This window comes from Silene latifolia, chromosome 9, assembly GCF_048544455.1.
Source record: "Silene latifolia isolate original U9 population chromosome 9, ASM4854445v1, whole genome shotgun sequence".
Taxonomy (NCBI): Eukaryota; Viridiplantae; Streptophyta; class Magnoliopsida; order Caryophyllales; family Caryophyllaceae; genus Silene; species Silene latifolia.
This window is the reverse complement of record NC_133534.1, coordinates 101160827-101170304: the sequence shown is the minus strand read 5'-3', so window position 1 is coordinate 101170304 and position 9478 is coordinate 101160827. Positions and strand designations below refer to the sequence as shown.

Below are 9478 nucleotides of genomic sequence, written 5' to 3'. Positions count from 1 at the left end.
ATTGTTATTATGTACACATTTTGTCTAAAAATATTATTACCATTTCTATGTTACACATAGAAGGATTGTTCTTTTGCAATCAAAAAAAATTGTTGTAATTTTGTTGAATATGACTTGGCTGTGAGCTAAGCCACTTCTATCAATGATATTCATGTTTTAGATACTTCCAACTCAAATAAAGATATCCATAACATACAATCCAAAAGACTCATATCAAGTGATTCAAATGATTTGTACATTTGGCCTTTTTCGATTAGGTCACATAAATGAGAAACGCATTGAAAGCTAGCGTCGACTAGATTTTATGGACCATTTGATTTTCAATCATATGGAATATGCGAATCTTGTCTCCTTCGCAAAATGAGTTTTACTTCCTTTAGTGGTAAAGGGACATGAGAAAGTGACTTGTTGGAACTAATACATGCCGATGTATGTGTCCTAATGAGCATCAACGCAAGGGGAATTTATGACTACTTCGTCACTTTTACCAATGATTTAAGTAGATATGGGTATATTTACTTAATCAAAAATAAAGTGAAGCATTTGAGAAATTTAAAGAATTTCTAAATGACGTAGAGAACCAATTGAACAAAGAACTAAAATATTACGATCCGATCGTAGTGGCAAAGATCTTAGTAATGAATTTGATTAATTAAACAATGGATTATGACCTAGTGTCACTACCCATAAGATCAAACTAGTATGAGTTGGTTTGAGTTATTGAACTCAATTTTGGGAAATTGCAATCCAAAACGGACAAGTAATTCTAAACGGATGGTCAACCAGGAGATACCTAAAATAGAGAGTCTATTTAACATATGACATGGATCAGACTGGCATATGACATGAATCAAACTGCCATGATAGAGATGGTATTTTTATGTGGTAACACGCCAGTCTAGACAAACTTCCAATTACTTCACCACATATGTTTGTAACTCACAAAGCTATCTTTAAGAAGATAGTGGTATTTATAGGAGATAGAGTGGGAGTAGATTAGATCGTCACAAACATGTCTTATAGACAAAGTGAGTAGATTAGATCGTCACAAACATGTCTTATAGTTAAAGTGTTACTTTGTGAAAGTAATGGAACTATAATCTATAAAGATAGAGTGGGAGTATAGTTTAGTGAGAGTTTAGCACACATGTCTTGTTGCTAAAATGTTGCTTTGCGAAAGCAATGGTATTATGACCTTATTCCAAATCGATATTGTTACAAACGAGCCATAGCATTACAATCCGAAAATTGTTACTCAAGAGTAGATTTACTTTAAGGCGAGGGTCTCTTCAAAGTAAAGCATAGATTGACATGAAGATGTTGATCGAGAGAAATTATGTTAGGAATCGCCACATTTCATTCTGATGAAGAATGTCAAATGATATTTAAGATTCGCTTTTCTAAAATGGGAATTTAGAGAAGGATGTGTTTGGAACACAAAACCTTAGATAAAGATCTAAGAATCCTAACATATTATGCGTAGCTATCTTAAATGATCCCAAAATGGTCTTAAGCAAATATTAAAGGATTATACTTTTCGTTCATGTGATAAATGAGAACGGTATCATTCACATGATTGAAGAATCATGATTATACATGAAGTTAAGTAGGAGCAAGAATTATTTTTCCATGTCTTATATGTTGATAACATATTACTTATTGAGAATAATGTACCAATGCTCTTTTCTGTGAAAGAGTGATTGGGAGACTAGGAAAAGGTGCGATATATTCTAAGATTTCTGAATCTATGTGAGAGAATATTGACATAGAATTAAGAGTCTAATGATGATAAGATCTTTCAAATCTATTTAAAATCAATAAGGTTGAATAGGTTATTCATGGTGATGAAAGTGGAATTACTATGATGGAGTCATGGTCATTCACTGAACCTATTAAGTTGTTGATCACATAAAATAATTTGCTGATGATTCCGCCATTAGAATGATCATGTATGCCAACAGACGCACACGCCGTGATGAAGTATATGCTAGGACATTAATAAGTCAATAACAGGTTAATTCATAAGATGGTCTTGTGAAAGCCTTAATGAACAATTGAGGATTTGTTCAATTGTTTGGATGATAAACTAAGTTATGTGTTGAAGGGTTACACAAACTTTAGTTTCCAAACTGAGAAGGATTTGTCGAAATCTTAGGCTGATTTTATTGACTAAGGAGTAAGAGACTAGAACAATTTATCTAAGTATATGTCGAAATTCCTTTTGTAGAATTTACAATGTACGAAACTAAAACACTTTTCAAGTCTCTTACTCCTTAGTCAATAAAAGTCTCTTTCAAGTCTCTTTCAAGTCTCTAATAACATGAATTTCGACATATACTTAGATAAATTTATCTAAGTTAAAGATCCCAATTCTAGTAAGAAGACTAGACATATACTTAGATAAATTCATGTTATTAGAGATAACATGAGAAAAGAAGGAAATAGCAATTAATAAAGTTGGAATACATGGATATATGATATATCCACTTGCTAAACTTTTATTGCATTTCAACTAGTGTAAAAGGTACACTAAAGATTATAAGATATGAAGTAGTAATAGTGTATTAACTATTCATATATGATAATCGCATTTATCGTTTTGAGTTTCTTTAAACTCAACCTTTACTTTGTTAAATCCAAATGGGTTGTAGAGACAAATTCACACCCAATAAAGTGAACTGGATTGACATAGTATTCGCCCCTAGTCACTTAGAAGGAGGTGACGTCTCGAAGTGACTAGAGTGTGATGCGATTGATGGCAAGTTTAAGTGCCATAGAGTCATATGGGATGACTAGTCGATCACATAGGCAGACTGTATGGGACACTCTGTCGGGCAGTTACCGCTTATAGAGTTCTGGTAATTCATAAAGCCTGGTCATGACAAGACGTACTATAGTGTTCTTATGAGTCTATTGTTTTGACTAGAGACTATTCGCCCAAGTTGGCACAAATTTCTGATTAGCTTTGATTTATGCTCTACGACTGTCGTAAATGAGGTCAAATGGGTATATTTTGGGTTATGATGAACTGTGGCTGAACAAAGGGAATAGTGCGATAGGAATTGTCCACCCCCTTGTTTGGGTTGTTTGAAATCTCAAGGCCACTCAAGGAGTAGTGAAATGGAAATACGTGGCCACACTCAGAAGGTATCTATGGTAGATAATTCCGGTCAGACAATTACTCTCCAGATCGAGGAAACCACCCAAGATATGATCAAGTGCAAGTACAACCTGCGAGACACCTTGCATTGAGTGGGAAATTGTAATAGGACAAGAGAATTGGTGACGCACACTTGTCTCGGACAAGTGGGAGATTGTTGGAGTATGTGTCCTCAACAATAGTGCGATCACATGTTTAAATCTCATATTAATAATACGTAAGGGATGATTCATTTATATAGTCAACTGATGAACATTAATCGGTAACGATTGGGTTGCTAGAGTTTGACGTTATTGTCGTAGGACGGTGGTGGTCAGTTGATCCCTTAAGGTCACACCTAAAGGATGATGCCCTTATCAGTAAAGTTGATTAATTCTATGACGATACAAGTTAATCAATTCCTTAAAATTGAACAATTCATTTGTGAGAGAGAATATTTATATCTTATTGTTATGGGATTAAATAAGATTTATTTAAGTAATTGAAATACTTTATTACTTAAATTGATTATTGTTTGAGAAACAATAGAGATAAGAATGAATGGTTAAGTATAATTACAAGATGTTGTATGTAATTTAATTAATTTATAAAATGATATTTATTTGTTAAATATGCATTAAATTAATTAATAACATGTAACATATTACATGTGACATATTGTGTGACAAATGAAAAATTGACAAAATAAAATAGTAGTCTATTTTATGTATGTGGACCGAAAAATTGAGGATGGTAAATGTTAGTGGGTGAATTATTTGATGAGATAAAATAAGTTAATTATGCCTAAGCTACACTAGTCTTACAAGCCTACATTTTGGGCAAGAGAAAAAGGCAAAAGAAGATGTCATTTTGGCCTCTTCTACCCGGCTCCATCTTCTCTATAATGAGAAGTTTGTTCTCATTTTTCCACTACTACACACAACATATTCATTCTTCTCATGCATATTCATTCATTCATGTATACCTCTCTCATACTTTGTTTTATCTTTCTAAAAAAAACTAGAGAAATGATAATCTAAATTGTTCAATCACATTACTAATATTATTAATGTAATATATGAGTATTAGTAATCAATTTTAAGGTAGATTACTAAATAAATATCTAGCAAATATTATTTAGTATTGATAAGGGCTAATATTGGGTGCAATCAAGAGGAAAATCTCTACATTGGGATTTTTGGAGGATCATCCAACATTTTAAGCTCAAGAACAAATAAGGAAGGTGACCTTATTTGTGCCCAAAATTTCGAACCATCCTATAATGTAAGGGACATTGTTTTTCTTATAAATCTCTTATTTTGTTATGCATGCACTAGATCTAAAGAACAAATAATTAAGAAGTTGATTAGTTCACTATTAGAGGAGTCTAATAAGAGGTAAATAAACATAACAGTAATGACTTTAAAGTCATGTTTGAGGAAAAAGTGTCCCTTGATTCTTTGTCAAGTGAGGGATCGAGGGGTGGAGAAGCTAACTGCTTCTGATATACATGTAGTGGGAGAGTTTAGTGATGTCTTTCCAGATGAGATATCGGGGTTACCGCCAAACAGAGATATCGACTTCAACGTGGAGCTTAAACCGGGAACATGTCCTATATCTAAAGCACCTTATCGTATGGCACCTAAAGAATTGGAAGAGTTGAAGAAACAGCTGCATGATCTGTTAGACAAGTGGTATATCCGGCCTAGTGTGTCACCATGGAGAGCAACGGTGTTATATGTAAAGAAAAAAGATGGGAGAATGAGGCTATGTATCGACTACAGGGAGCTTAACCATGTCACGGTGAAGAACAAGTAACATTTGCCTAGGATTGATAATCTATTTGACCAGCTGAGTGGAGCAGGGGTGTTCTCTAAGATCGATCTGAAGTCAGGTTATCACCAGTTGAGGATAGCAGATAAGGATATTCCCAAGACTGCTTTTCGGTCCTACTATGGTCATTATGAGTATGTGGTGATGCCTTTTGGTTTGACGAATACTGATGTGACCATTATTTGAGCATATTTAGTCCCCGAATTAGCCTTGTTCCCATGCTTTTTAGTGCATATTTAGGTCATTTATTGTCTTTAGTCCTTTGTTTTGCATATTCTTTGAGGTTTTGATCCCTTGGTAGGAAAGGAGTGCAAACCTTGCATTTTCATGGCAAAATGGAGCTAAATGGATTGAATTCAATGACCAAGCATCAAAGAGAAGACAAGACTAGAAGGCCTTTGTACATATTGTAGTAGATGGGCAATGATGAGAAAAGATCCTTGCATCTCCGACAAAATCCTCAAGGATTGTATGAAGAAGAAGGAAGAAAAGAAGAAAGGAAGAAGCTGACTCATAATCTGAGCGGATTGCCCTCTGGACGCCCGTCCAAGACAAGGAATCCGAGCGTTTTCTTCAGAGGGACGCTCGTCCAAAAGACCCACAATCCGCCCGTCCAACCATTGAATCCGCTCGTCTAAAAGACCCACAATCCGCTCGTCCCGTGCCCTGGACGCTCGGATTGTGTTACAGCTATTTCGTTTTCTTCTTGTTCTATGAAGGATGCGCATATCTCGGGAAAGACTAGCAAAAAGGAGACTCGCATATTTTTCTGAGAGGAGCGATTCCTCAAGGACTTAATCGTCATTTAAGCCTTAGTAAACCCTAATTTGTGTACCTAATCCCCACTATAAATACCCCATAAGTCTAATTATATTATCATGTTCTTCTTATCAATCTTTAGTGTAGTTTATATCATTCTAATCTCTCTTTAATCTTATAATCAACTTTTAGTCAAGTCTTAATACAAATCTCATTTCCTTAATATCTCTTTTGTTCATCTTTCATTTTGGGTAATTGAAGATTATTTGGGTTATTATTGGGAGATTGACAACCTTCCAATCAATCATCAAGTACTTCTATTATTCTTTGCTTTATTATTGGAATCATTAGTAGGTATAATTCTCTTAATCCCTTTTTAATTATTGTTAATCATCTTCATTTATTCATCATGTTTTACTTTGTTGGTATGATTGACAACCTTGCTAGCATGTTCAACATGATAATGAGTGAGTAGTTTACTTAACTAGGGTTAATGGGTAATTAGGGGAAACCAACATGGGGGATGATTCATGCTTAATTTAATATGTTTTCGTAGTTTATTTGCTTGCTTGTTGTGATCTCAACTTATGCACATGTTATGTTTGGTAAAATGCGAGCCTATGAATCCTTGCATTTTTTACCCATCACCAATCTTTTCAATGAGACTTGTAAGACATAAACCAACTCGAGTCTCATTAGACCATGCATATAGTTGAGTAGGGAAGATTAAGTCGACTTGTAGTGTTGTACAATCTAATCGATTCGGCTCCGGGACCCAAACTTTCCTAGGATTGTAAGATATAAAACAAGTCGATCCATCACAACAATAATTGCTTGCTTATAATGTTTGAATATGTTTGTATGATCAATTCCCTTGAATCCCCTATGACCCCATGACACCCTAGTGCCTTTTATCAATTGTTTACATCCCTTTTTAATCATCTTGCTTGTTTACTTTCATTGCTATTTAGTTTAGTGATCTTCTATTCAAACCCCAAATTGTGACACCCCTAGACACCGCTACTTGCAATTGAAAATCTCACTTCAATACCCGTCCCTTGGGATCCGACCTTTACTTGCCTCTTTACTAATAGTAGAGTTGTTTGTGGAGTTATAAATATTGTTTTGGTCTAGGTGCTCCTAACGACAAGTAACGAAAGCTAAACCTCTCAAGAGGGCTCGACCAAAAATGGCGCCGTTGCCGGGGACGGTGTTAACATGATTTAGATTTTCTTAGATTGTTATTAGTTGTGTCTTTCTTTGCCTTGGTGAAGTAAAACTCCTCAAGGTTTGTTCTAATTATTTTCAAGTTGTTTGATATTTTGCATGTCTAGAAGATCACAAGGTAACTTGTTACCCTTTGATCACTAAATTGAAAGGAGTTTGACAAACAATAGAAGACTTGCTAGAGGTACTTTGAGAGGTATTGGTGAGGTTGTAGATATTCAACCAAACGCTATTGAGTTCGTCAACCCTTTTGCAAGAGAAGGTGAGGGGAACCTAACACAAAATCCAACACAAAATCAACCCACAATGCCTAAATTTTCATCACATTCCATACCAACCGAGGAGAACCGACCCAATGGTACTCCCTCACCACAACACTTAACCGGAAACTTTATTGCCAAATCCGCATTTATCCAATTAGTCGAAAGAAGCCAATTTGGGGGGATGCCTAGTGAAGACCCTCACTCTCACATGGAGACTTTTTGTGACTATTGTGATGCGATTTCTCAAACCGGTGATACTCAAGACCAAATTCGATGGGTCTTATTTCCTTTTTCTCTAATTGGCACCGCAAAACAATGGTTGAAAGGCCTTGATAAGGCTACTCTCGGAATTGACTCTTGGAAGAAATTGGCTCTAGCTTTTTACAAAAAATTCTACCCCACCGAAAAAGACTAACATGCTAAGAGCTCAAATTACGGGCTTTAAGCAAAGAGATGAAGAATCCTTATATGAAGCATGGGAGCGTTTCAAGGGAATTTGTCGCTCATATCCTCATCATGGACTTAGCGAGTGGTTCTTGGTACAATAATTTTGGAATGGTCTTTATGAAGACTCAAGAAACATTCTCAACATGGGATCAAATGGTATGTTCACCAAAGTTGACGATAATCAAACTTGGAATAAGATTGAGGAAATGGCAGTCCATAATTCACAATATAGTAGACCTCGCAAGGCTACTAGAGGAGGAACGCATGAAGTTGACTCTATTACTCAATTGGGTGCTCAACTTAGTGCTCACATTGATACCATCAATTTGAAGTTCGAAAAAGCTATGGCTAGACTTGAAGAAGCCTCAAAATCACCAAAGCATCATGTTAATGCCATGACGGCATCTTCATCAATCCCAAGTGGGATATGTGAGAATTGTGGATTTTTGGGACATGACCAAAGTGAATGTAGGGGAACAAATGAACAAGTGAATGCTTTTCAAGCATACAAGAGTGGTACCCCTTATTCAAATTATTACAATGAAAACACCAAATTCCACTCAAATCTCTCATACAAAAGCCAAAATGTTCAAAACCCTCAACCAACATACACCCCACCTCCCACGAGAAACCAAAATCAGAGACCCTTTTACAACCAAAACCAAGATTACCAAAATCAAACTCCATACAATCAACAAAATGAGCAAGGTTTTGATGTTCAAAAAGCAGTCCTCCAAATGCAAAAGAATCAACAAGACTTTTTTACTCAAATGCAAAAGGATAGTCAAGCAAAGGAAATCACCATCAACAACATCCTAGCCCACACCAAAATGTTTGAAACCCAATTGAGTCAACTAGCATCTTCAAGCTCACAAAGACAAAAGGGGCAATTACAACCTCAAAGTAATCCCCCGAGACATGAAACGGTTAGTGCCATTCACTTGAGGAGTGGTACGAGGTATGAAGCACCAAAGAAGCAAGTTGAGGATGAAGTTGTGGAAGCTAGTGACAAAGAATAAGTTTTGCAAAACTCCAAGGATGGAGAACCATCAAAAGAAGAAGTTTCAAAGAAAAGTGAAGACAAGGCCAAGGAGAAGGAACCCATTGTGATTAGACTTCCTTTTCCAAGTCGTCAAGCTAAGCCCAAATTGATGACCAACTTGGAAAATTTATGGAAATTGTGAATAATTTGGAAGTCTCGATTCCTTTCATGGAATTAATCAATCACGCGCCGGCCTATGCGAAGTGCATGAAGGACATCCTTACGAAAAAGAAGTCGATCCGGAAGCTTGAAACTATCGCCTTCACTAAGTTGAGTAGTGCAATCCTTCAAGGGAGTTCACCTCCGAAACATAAAGATCCGGGAAGCTTCTCAATACCGTGTACCATTGGCGATACAACGATCAACAAAGCCCTATGTGATCTAGGGGCTAGTGTGAGTGTTATGCCGTATTCGGTGAGTAAAAGGTTTGGGATGGGAGAGCTTAAATGTACCAACATAACACTTTAAATGGCCGATAGATCGACGAAGACACCATTGGGGATATGGGAAGATGTTCCCGTAAGAGTTGGTAAATTTTTCATCCCGGTGGACTTTGTCATTGTTGACATGGAAGAAGACTCCAATATTCCAATCATTCTAGGTAGACCTTTCTTTGACACCGCGGGTGCGGTAATAGATGTGAAGCATGGAGAGCTCACTCTAGAGGTGGGAGTGAGAGCATAACTTTCAATCTTGACAAGACCATGAGAGCTCCCCGTTTGCATGAACCATGTTTTATGGTTGATCATTATAGCCGGAAGGATGATA

At 36.3% G+C, this 9478-nt stretch overlaps 1 non-coding gene across 1 annotated transcript; it reads right to left on the bottom strand.

Annotated features, from left to right (window-relative positions):
- Positions 1 to 7637: 7637 nt before the first annotated feature.
- LOC141604303 (small nucleolar RNA R71) lies at positions 7638 to 7744 on the bottom strand. The gene has a single exon (XR_012526009.1). It is a non-coding gene; the product is annotated as a small nucleolar RNA R71 (small nucleolar RNA).
- Between the last annotated feature and the right edge of the window lie 1734 nt (positions 7745 to 9478).